Source organism: Notothenia rossii (assembly GCF_949606895.1).
Source record: "Notothenia rossii genome assembly, chromosome: 4".
NCBI lineage: Eukaryota > Metazoa > Chordata > Actinopteri > Perciformes > Nototheniidae > Notothenia > Notothenia rossii.
In genome coordinates this window covers 6,901,426-6,913,925 of record NC_136902.1, presented here as the reverse complement: position 1 = coordinate 6,913,925, position 12,500 = coordinate 6,901,426, and the positions used below count along the sequence as shown (strand labels likewise).

Sequence of the window (12,500 nt, the reverse complement as noted above, 5' to 3'; positions counted from 1 at the left end):
TAAACAAAGAGTGACACACACACACGCCCACACACCCTGATGGTTAGACAGAGCATGGCGACAGTGACACCATGGTAACGATTGCCACTGCTCATCCTCCACCTGAGACTGTGCGTGTGTGTGTGTGTGTGTGTGTGTGTGTGTGTGTGTGTGTGTGTGTGTGTGTGGGGGTGTGTGTGTGTGTGTGTGTGTGTGTGTATGTGTGTGTGTGTGTGTGTGTGTGTGTGTGTGTCTTGTAATGAATTCTGCAAAGCACTCTGCCAGTGATGCAGGTCTTTAGGGGGAACACACACAGCGCACACACACACACGGACTAACACACCCACACAGTTGCAAAAGACTGAGACACATGCACACTGTAACAATATCTGACACACACAGCTGATAAAAATGGACACACACACACACACACACACACACACACACACACACACACACACACACACACACACAGGTAGAGTAATAGAAAAGTAAATCAAAATGGTGACAGGAAGTTGGCGAGGCCGACAGGTAATGGACAATCTCTCTACGAGCTGCACTACTTCTATGCCACACAACAATGCATGTGTGTGTTGCTCCCAAGTTGCTCCTGATAGCATGGCTAACGACGTGCGAATGAAAGAATGCTGAGTTGTAAATTGCCATTAGGAGTTGTAAAGACTGGATGAAGCACTTTATAAATACAGACCATTTACCATGTTGCACATCACTAGTCTTTGCATGACATCAGAAATATCAACTTTAAAACTTTGTTACCATTTCCAATGCCAGCCAACTTCCCAGGAGAGGGAGGGTTCAATGTTCTTATCCTACTACTAGAGACCAACATATCCACATGACCAGTGATGTAGTGGGGAATTTTTTACTGGGTGGACGACGGGTGGACGACGGGGGAGACACTATGGACGCGCTTGTGAACTGTCAACGGGGGGGGGGGGGGGGGGGTACACTGTGTGTGGACCTCTGTGTCGCCTGTTGGTGCAACTTACATGATGCCGTTACTTTAGACCAGGGGTTCCCAAAGTGGGTCGCGAGATGATTACAAAACAAAAATGGAAAATAAAAAAAAAACGAGGCTCTGTTTCTCAAACTTTAAAAAACAATTAATTCACTAGCACCGTTGACAGGGGGTCGCCACTGTTATTTTGGGGGTCGCGGGCTGAAAAGTTTGGGAACCCCTGCTTTAGACAATATAATAATAAAGGGCGGTGCCGGCTGTCAGCGAACCGATCCGTCCTTTCTGCGCGACTGTCACTGAAATGCGGGACATAGTCTCAATATGTGGGACGCGGGACAAATAATAAAAATGCTGTGTGCAGTCCCAGACACCCGGTCACCCCACACACACACACACACACACACACACACACACACACACACACACACACACACACACACACACACACACACACACACACACACACACACACACACACACACACGGTGCTGCCCCTCACATACACACGCGCTTCAAATCAAGTTGCATAAATACTTGAGCTACGTTTTTATAATAATTACTGTGAAATCTGCCTATTATGTTTTCGTCATTATTACAAAAAATACACACTTGCAACTGATAACACTGGCAATGATTTTATATTTATTCGACTATTAAAAATATGCTTCAAATAAGTGGGGGTATGGCGCCCACTACACCACTGCACATGACTCCAACAACATTCTAAGTTGACATTGATGCCTTGCCAACATTTGAATCGTCCCACTCCCATCAAATTAATTAGAAATGGAGATAGTTTACAATCGGTCTGCTATTGGGCCAAATTTGGAGAAGTAAAGCAAAAACAAACTGTGATGTGAGAGGTAATAATTTTCTCTATTGTGCACATTTTGACCACAGTGTTAGTCCCGCCCATGGCTGAGCACCTCAAATGCTTTTTAATCGAGAAACCGCATTTCCATGTCCTGATGCCAGCGAATCAGTCACCTCAATAGAGTGGGAGGATTGCAAAGTCTGCACAGAGACAAGTTGTCTGTTATATTCCGTCAGTTTTTCTTACAATAATTCATACAGCGAACGGGTCTTCACCTCAATTGGCTTCATGTACAGGCTGCTTGCGTCTTTGCATTCAACCCCCACCTCCAAAAGAAGCTCTCGACGTACTTTTAGTGCAACACATTTCATATGCAAATCAGCAACTCCCTGCTTCCTCTGCTGTTTCAAACACTGCCTGTGTGTGTGTGTGTGTGTGTGTGTGTGTGTGTGTGTGTGTGTTTTCCTGGGATTCATTTCCTGCTCTTGTGCTGGTGTCTTTGTAATCTCCCTCTCTGATTCAGAGTTGCGAAACAGCGGCAGAGGAGGAGAGCCGCGGGCAAGATTTAGTTTGTCCTCCACAGAGCAGCGGACATTTGTCTTGCTTATTTATTTATCTTCGTTTCTGTACAAATAGCTGAAGGCTGTAAGAAGCAGCGGCCATCAGTTACACCACCTCTTCTTCCTCCTCCTCCTCCTCCTCCTCTTCCTCCTCCTCCTCCTCCTCCTCCTCCTCCCTTATCGCCTCTCTCCTCTCACCCGTCCTCCACCTACACCTGGTAGCCTGTTGACCTGTCAGCACACAAGAGAGCTCTCTGTGTGTGTGTGTGTGTGTGTGTGTGTGTGTGTGTGTGTGTGTGTGTGTGTGTGTGTGTGTGTGTGTGTGTGTGTGTGTGTGTGTCTGTGTGTGTGTGTGTGTGTGTGTGTCACTGCAGTCCCTGAGGCACTCCTCTCCACCAGTGAAGCAGCTGTTTCCCTCGGAGCAGGAGGAGAAGCAGCTGCTGCCTCTCTGTGAATTCACTCTGTTGGTTTTACTGAACGTCTGCGGCTCTCAGTCAGACCTCAGGCTCATCAGCTTAAACCCAGCACCTCCAAATAATTATTCAGTAAAGTACCACTACTGTATAACACCAAGGCAAAACAAGGGACTGGAGCACACTGACTGATTTGCAGCTATTTACATTCAAACTGAAATTAGAACTAAATAGACGAGGGCAAACACATATATAACCAACAGGTATTCTCATTGGATACTTTTTGGTTGAACAGGATTTCAAATCTTTGGGATAGGGGATTCAAAAAGGGGAAGGCTACTGTAAGTACCACAACTTTATCAGGAACAAAAGCAATAAAGATATCACTCAACAAGTACATTTTTCTGGGGCTCTAAGCAGAATAGATGTCAAAAACGTAGTCCGTGTGACCCTAAATATCAAGCACAAATTGCTTGATCTGGAGGGAAGTTGCATGTTGAAACTAATGAAAACTACACAGAAAGATACTAAACATTCACATTTCTAGACTTAGAAAATGCAAATGTCCAAAAACATCGATGCATGTTTGAGTTTTACAGCAACATCTTGTAAAATTGGGTATTTTGCCCAACTTGTGTAGTGCAATTCACTTAATTACCACGGTATGTCCTCGTAAATATGGAGCAGCTCTATAGCTACAAATGCATTTCCTAAGATGACCTATGATCAGAAACCAGCAATTTAATAACTTTGCTAACACAGCCAAACATCGATATGTGCAAGACTGCTCATATCAAGCCAGCTAATACTAATATTTTTTATGCTGGCAGTGGGAACACCAACTGTCCTGGCAGCACGGCTAACAACAGTTAACAGCTAACGTCAGCTAACGTCAGCTAACGTCAACTAACGGCAGCTAACGGCAGCTAACGGGAGCTAACGGCAGCTAACGGCAGCTAACGGCAGCTAACGTCAGCTAACGTCAGCTAACGGCAGCTAACGTCAGCTAACGTCAGCTAACGGCAGCTAACGGCAGCTAACGGCAGCTAATGGCAGCAACTTTAGTTAGCAGTTACCTGTTAGCGTTACTTTAGCTACAATCATGCTTCTACTCTACGCTAAATCACAGATAAGAGGCAAAGCAGGTGGGTGACATCAGAGGGAAAACCAGCAAATATTTTCTCCATAAAATATGATCCAGTTTCACCAATATCAACTTTCGAAGATTGTAGAACCGCAAGTTATATCGTGCAAGAACAAGCTAATAGGCACCATTCTTGCTTTCAAAAGTCAGTGTAGCATCTTTTTGATTCTATATAGAGAATTTAGCATGTTTCTTTAACCCTTATGTTGTGTTCGGGTCTCCCGTGAGTTCAAATTATATAATAACTACGCTCTAATTTTTTTTTTATCGGAACAAGGCTTCACGATATCCTCCACCACAGATATATAAACACTACAAAACTGATTTTGACAATTTTAGCCAAGTCTGAAGGTCTCTAAAAAAAAAAGTGTATAATTTGGTGTTTGGGTCTGGGAAGACCCAGCAGCATGTTTTGGGTCACTCAGGGTCAGATTTGGCCCAATCAAGATTCATCTTTGACTTTAGACACCCCCCCCCCCCCCTTCATCCACTGTAACAACAATTTTTCACAACATGCACCTGGTCTCCCCGCCCTCTGCCCCTCTCCCCCGAAGAGAACTCAACCTTTCACAAAGAATATGTACACTAACACTTGAATCTGAACTCACACATGCACGACGTGTGCAATATGTAGCGTAATGTGTTTTGGGGTCATAGAATAAAATTACAACAAGATTGTACGGTTATGAATGCATTATAAGTTAGTTATGATGTAGTCAAAGCAATATTGGATGATAGTCAATATTTGTTAGTGTTTTGGACTGAAATAAATCATGCGTCAAAATTGACCCGCGAACACCATGAACGGTAACAGCTTTCGAACACAACACAAGGGTTAAAAGGTCAAGTAAACTTTATTTAGGCTAAACGTTTCTTCCATATTCATAATCTTATGATATAATGTGCAGAGCATTTAGAGTGATGGATTTACTGGCGGATCTTAGCTTGTTGCAGATATATTCATGTTAGATATGTTATTATGTTCCAATACATTTCTTGGAAGAAATACAAAGTTAAAGGAATCTCATGAAATAGTTTTGCTGTAAAGAGTAGTATGATATGCCCTAATGATTTTTCCACATACCACATAGTGGGTCAGAGGCAGGTATGGACGAGATGGAGTCTAATGCTGGAAATCAAAATTCATGGGAATGTTCCTGGAAAGATGACATTTACATCTTCATGTCCAAGCTTGTTCTGCACTAATGCTTTAAGAAGACACCTGGGCACAGGTTAATATTCCTCCTTATCTCGGGTTCACGCCCTGCCAATCACTGCAGGCACAAATCAGTGCTGCTGGAGACCTTAGCAGATGTGTCAGTGATCATATCATCAATCATTTAGAAAATGTGGTGTTTGGTTTCCTCAAAAACCCAAACCAGGGAGACCAATATTGTTGAATGACAATTTTGATAATGATTTCATCAAATCTAACAATGAAGGTATATTTGATTATTTTGGTATTTCTGAAGGAGCGATGTTTGAAATGACTTTCTAGTTAGACTAAGGGAAAAGCTGACCACTACCTTTTCTATCTGAATGTTTAATAATATGTTTTTCTAGTCTGCTGCAACCCTTTTATGGCTTTGTTTGTTCACTATCCCTTACACAATATGACATTTATTTTTAGGCCTCAAACCAAAACCACTTTGAAACAAGGGAACCAGAAGTGTTCAAATGCTGACTCATTTCTGGGTTTTAGGACTCATTCCTGCACCACTGTATTCTGCATCATCTAATGCACTATTTGGATAAGATGAAGATTTCGTGAGAACGCGAGAACAAATACCTGTACTTTCTACTTCTTACATGTTGAACACAAATACCTGTACTTTCTACTTCTTACATGTTGAACACAAACACCTGAACTTTCTACTTCTCTCATTTTCCAAACAGGCTGGTTCCTTTAGTCTGAATGTGTGTTTGGTGGCCTGATCATTATTATTTAGAGTCATTGCGTGCCTATTGATTTGAACACGATCCGTGTATCCATCATTTCCTGGTCTTCTCTAAAGAAGAGGGACCAATGAAAACGTTGTCATGTTGCCGTTGGTCAGCATGGAAACATTCATTAGCTAACAATGACATTATTGTTCTATTAATATAAAGGGAGATCAGGTACTCTTTAAAACAGCTGCTAGTTATGGGTACTTTTTACTGAAGTACATTTCAAAGCCTCTTTACTTTTACTTGAGTAAAGAAGTTTAGTCAGTACTTCTACTTTCACCAGAGTGTTTTTAAACACGAGATCTGTATCTGTATCTTGAGTAAAGGATGTGTTGCTTTTGCCGTCTCTGCTTATGGCCTGTGGAATGAAACTGTCCCTGAACAGTATTGCTCTCCATTTGAAGGCAATGCAGCTCCAATTAATTTATTACGAGCTGTAAACAAAAACAGAATGAACACAGAGAGCCGCACCGAGCGACACAGGTCGATCACAACAACAGAGGACGGAAATACATCACACACTCTCCTCTCCCCTTTCCTCCCCCTGTCCTCCCTCCGGCGTCCATCCTCCCACTCACAGACAGAAATAGACTGATGGAGAGCAGGAGGCTCTGCTGGGAGATGACCACTGGACACACACACACACACACACACACACACACACACACACACACACACACACACACACACACACACACACACACACACATATATACTGTAATATGCTCCTATAGACACACACTCTGTATATGTGGATGATTCACAGCCGACAGCAGGTTGAATATTTATACGCTTCACACTTTATTAAGTATACAGAGCCTCTCACCTTGATGAAGGGGGGATTTATTACAGGTCGGTTGTTATGGACTGCATTCGTTTTAACCAGGTGTTTCTAATCAGCTGAGTGTGTGTTATAGAGTCCCACACACTGCAGGGGCCATGTTGCAAAGTGTCGAGGTATCTGACTTATAAATCTCTCCTTTTATGTGGCAATGTCAGCAGATATTGTGCTTTAAGGAATATGTGCTCAATCTAAGCTTTCAGAATATTGGTAAAAAGGTGCCTCGTAATTATTAGTTGTCCTTTCTGTATTTTAATCATGATGATTTTGTAACTTTAAATGTAGAAACCCTGCTGTCTGTTTGTTTGTTTGACGCTTGTGGAAGATATAATATGTAGAATCTGTGTTTCTAAAGCATTGGAATATGTGTTTATTACAATTTATTGAATAATGACATTTAAAATGATTCATGAAAACATAATATGATCCAGTGTATTCCTCTATTTGGCAAAAATAAATATGACTTTTGAACATCCACGAAACATAGTGACATCACTTCGTAACACTCGCGCTTCTATTGGCTAGCGCTCCAACAAATTGTAAGTATGGCTAAGGGGCGGGACATCTCTAAGCGGTTGACCAATCACAACAGAGCCGGCCAGCTAACCAATCAGAGCAGACTGGGCTCTGGTTTCAGACAGAGGATGAAAAGAGGTGCTGCAGCACAGGCAGTAGGAGAACAATAAAGAGCTTTTTGAACATTAAAGCAGGAGACATGTCCCAGTAGAGAAACTATACAAATATCAACCTGGAAATTAGCATAATATGTCCTCTTTAACAGTTTTGATGACACCAAATAGATGTGTGGGGAATAGATACGAAGGGGAAACTGTGATATGAAAAGCTAGATACTAGATAGTAGTTTGGATTTTACTCGGTTTGGTTTTCTGCCCTCACCCCAAGACAATGGAAATGAAAGAAATAAGGAAATGGGGAACACTTCTAAATAATTTATCTACTTCTCTTTTCAGAAACTGAGTCCAAATCTGTCTGGAAAATCAAGAACACACTGTCAGCAGGTTTTACGAAAACTTTTTCTCGGAAAGTGTAGTCCCAATCATAATAAAATAACTTGTAATTTAACTGAGGCAAACCTTTTAAAGAGCACGTTAGGGATTCAGGGGTGCTGTCACAGACTCAAGATCAGCGCTGACGGCTGCAGACTGAAAGCATTTGAATTTTGCAAATAATTTCCTCTGAGATTTGTATTTCTTTCTCTGACACACACACACACACACACACACACACACACACACACACACACACACACACACACACACACACACACACACACACACACACACACACACACAGCTCTACTGGTTCAGTCCCAGTGGTCACTGCAGTCAGGAGACTCAACGGGACAGGTTAACAATATGATGCATGGCTCAACTTTGAGAGTGTGTGTGTGTGTGTGTGTGTGTGTGTGTGTGTGTGTGTGTGTGTGTGTGTGTGTGTGTGTGTGTGTGTGTGTGTGTGTGTGTGTGTGTGTGTGTGTGTGTGTGTGTGTGTGTGTGTGTGTGTGTGTGTGTGTGTGTGTGTGTGTGTGTGTGTGTGTGTGTGTGTGTGTGTGTGTGTGTGTGTTGAAGCTGCTACACTGATATAGATAGATTAAATCCCTGCAGCACATCTGACCTGTTTCAACTGAAAGGACGTTCCACCTTCAACTTTCCTGCAAAATGTTATACATTTTTAAAAGACGTTTACGGAATAAAACGTACAAAGAGGTTGTTGTGTGCCTGAAAAATGTGCAATGATCCCACTTATACCATGTATCTGTACGGGGTCTGATAAAGATGTTTTAAGTGATATCATTCTCTTAGTTTCACTTGATATTTGGTGGTTCGTGTGTTAGAAAAAACTCAATTTAGTTTAGCCTTTGCAGACCATCTACACGCACAAAAACCTATAACACACACCAGGTAAGGGAACACAATGAAAAGCACAATAGGGCTTCTTTAAATAAACTCATTTCTTTCAAACAAGACTTCAAAATATTGTATTCAACATGTATTGTTCAGATTAATATGTATTCTGAAAACATTTGACAGTGTATACATGAACTATGTGATGTATAGGAGACCTTCTCCAGCTGATAAAACAATCTCTGCCCTGACCTTTTCTTTTCTACACATAAACCAACACCATATATCTGCTATAAGATAATATTCTCTGACATATTGGCTCGAATGGAGATTAATCGAGCGGCAGAAATGTCAACACGTTCACGGAAAACAAAACAGAACTTTTTTTCACTTTGACAGTGAGAGGTTTTCAGAGTCAATGATGTGTGGGTCAAACACGAGATTAAATCACCATCTAAATAATGAATCGATCATTAAGTCCATCATTTCACTGTTTCTACAACTGACACGTTTTCTGTCTCATCCAACTCCCTCTGTCTCTGCTCAGTGATCAGAAACACATGTGGGAAAACACACACACACACACACACACACACACACACACACACACACACACACACACACACACACACACACACACACACACACACACACACACACACACACACACACACACACACACACACACACACACACACACACACACACACACACACACACACACACACACACACACACACACACACACACACAGAGGAATGTGGAGGCGTGCAGGTCATCTGGAGCTGAACCAGAATCATCTGCAGTGTGTTCTGTGGAGGTTACAGAGTTCAGACTCAAACTCTTTCACTGCTTCAATGTTCTCCCTCCTCTTCATATCTATTCTCAACACAGATATAACAGGAGCTGAACGGTGACACTGACAGCAGCAGTGCTCACATTATGTTTTATCTTCTACAAAACTTGATGTTGAAGGTGAATGTTGGTCCTTTTTCAGAGGCAGTTTTGAAGACCTCGAACTGGAAAGCCTTGATCATGTTTTGTCCCTCCAGCCAGCAGTCGGTCGATAGCCCTGATGTTTGTTTCCCTTAAGAAAATGAAAGTGTATAATTTGGACAGTCCGAAAGCATATGTCTACCTTTGGCTTGTTCTGTTTACACTGTTATCTTTTAATTACCTTTGCGAGGCGTCACTGATGAGGTTACATGGTGACACAGCCAACATGGTAAAAGGACTGCATTTGATTAGCATTTTTCTTTCAGTCTCGGAGACACCTCAAAGTGCTCTGACATATAAATCAGCATTCACCCACTCACACACATTCCCGCAGTGTCAGAGGCTGCCATGCAAGGTGCACTTGCTCAAGGAAAGTAACATTCACATCAGTCACAATTTGGGTTATGTATCTTGCCTAAGGACACATCAACAAGTGCTACAGGGACGACCATCTACCTCCCGAGGCACAGTCTCCCCGAAAAACTGTTAAAAAGCCAAAGTATATGTTGGGAAAATACTGAACGTCCTCTTCCAATATGAGAGTGACATGATAACAGAGGTATCCCAACTGTAGCTGTGAACATGACAGGATGTGTGATTACCTAGAAGAGCATCAGGACTGTTTGGGGCATATGATAGCTATGTGATTAACATGATGATTCAGCCTCTATGGAGAGAGACATATGACAAGCATGCTCATTTCTGACGTGGAGCTAATCTGAAGTAAACATTGAATACTGCTTTCTATTCCTCCATCTTGTGACTGTGTAACTCCCTCTCTTGGATATCAGCATGTGAAGGACACTGTTCAGGAACTAGCTGATGCTCTGTATGTGATGACTACTTCCATTCTGGAGAGGATCACAGATACATGGATCCTGAGATTCAAGCTCATTGGGGACGAGTGATTATTAAAAATGTTAAGTATTCAGATTTTTGAGATTTTTGAGAAAAAGTCATATTTTTGAGGAAAAGTAAGAATTTTTAGATTTTTGAGAAAAAGTCAGAATTTTGTTAAAAAGTCCGAATTTTGTTAAAAAGTCCACATTTTGTTAAAAAGTCTGAATTTGGTTAAAAAGTCTGAATTTTGAGATTTTTTGAAAAAGTCTGGATTTTGAGATTTTTTGAAAAAGTCTGAACTTTGAGATTTTTGAAAAAAAGTCAAAACGTTGACAAAAAGTCAGATCTATTCCTCCATCTTGTGACTGAGGAACTCCCTCTCTTGGATATCAGCATGTGAAGGACACTGTTCAGGAACTAGTTGATGCTCTGTATGTGATGACTACTTCCATTCTGGAGAGGATCACAGATACATGGATCCTGAGGTTGAAGCTCGAGCCGGGGACGAGTGATATTTTTCCAGCAGTTTAAATGCAATGATATTAGTTTCTGATATTAAAGGACACAGTTTGTCTGTTATCATATGTCTGTCTGCCTTTGGCGTGTAACATATGGGACACTTGGCTTATTTGAAGATAATGCAGTATCACTTTAAATGGTTTGGTTATTAAAAGTACCTGCAGGTTTCTTGCTTTTTGAGATTGTATGCTCATGGCTGATTGCGCTCTTTGTAAGTGGCTTTAAAAAAAAGCGTGAGCTAAATGTAATGTGACGATATACGGTATCTGCTTTGCAAGGTGTCACAAAGTGTATGCGATCAAATTACTGCGTTTTCTTACCTTGCTTACATTACTTTTTAAATGTGTACAAATACAAGTATAGTTACTATTAAACTATATTGAGGAACAGAGGCGTCAGGATGCACTGCGGAGATCTGGACATGACTTCAGGTTTGAAGATATTTGATATAATCCTAGATTTGTGTTTAATTGTGTTTGTGTTAACAGGGTTTTTATTCATAACTGAAGAAAAACACATTTGAAAAACTAGCCGTGTAAAACTGCGCTGTGTGTTTACGTGTTGCAGTGTGTGTACAGTACCAACGTATTGCGCTGATTGTGTGTGTGTGTGTGTGTGTGTGTGTGTGTGTGTGTGTGTTCCTGCGTGTGTTTACGTGTTGCAGTGTGTGTGTGTGTGTGTGTGTGTGTGTGTGTGTGTGTGTGTGTGTGTGTGTGTGTGTGTGTATGTGTGTATGTGTGTGTGTGTGTGTGTGTGTGTGTGTGTGTGTGTGTGTGTGTGTGTGTGTGTGTGTGTGTGTGTTCCTGCGTGTGTTTACGTGTTGCAGTGTGTGTGTGTGTGTGTGTGTGTGTGTGTGTGTGTGTGTGTGTGTGTGTGTTCATTGTTTGGGTCCAACCTGCATCATTAATCAGGAATGTGCGGCTCTGGGTCACGACCGAGGAACGAACTCTGAGTGTGTATCATTTTTCTGACCAGGAAATCTCAACATCACAGTTCCATGCCTTTGTGGTCTTGAAATGAAAGCACATATCTCATGATAACAAAGCAATATTGAGATATCCCAGCATACAAAGTGCATTCTTAGGGTGCAACAAAACAGATTTGTTTGCGACTGATTCTCTTAAAAACGACACTATGATAATTTAGATATATTTGTCAAAGAAAAAAATATATAAATAATGCAAAATCCATATCGCAATTTAAATATAATTCAAAATAGTTGCAAATTGGTGTTATAGTCTGTGTTGTTGTGTGTGGTAGACCCCCACACACAACAACACAGACTATAACGCCCCTTGTTGTGCAATATATATATATTTATATATATATACACACGCACACACATATATATATTTATATATATATACACTGAACAAAAATATAAACGCAACACTTTTGTTTTTTCTCCCATTTTTCATGAGATGAACTCAAAGATCTAAAACATTTTCTACATACACAAAATAACCATTTCTCTCAAATATTGTTCACAAATCGAGTGGCCTGTGTTCATCGTCCATAACATACGCCTGCCCATACCATAACCCCACCACCACCATGGGCCGCTTCATTCACAACATTACCCTAACCCTAACCCTCACACCAG

General features: G+C 41.4%; 1 protein-coding gene across 6 annotated transcripts in view; it reads right to left on the bottom strand.

The window, feature by feature from the left end:
* The window catches only part of sulf2b (sulfatase 2b), a gene marked incomplete at its 3' end in the record, with an annotated part of 99,061 nt that overhangs the window by 65,655 nt on the left and 20,906 nt on the right, over nucleotides 1–12,500 (bottom strand). The window lies entirely within an intron of this gene.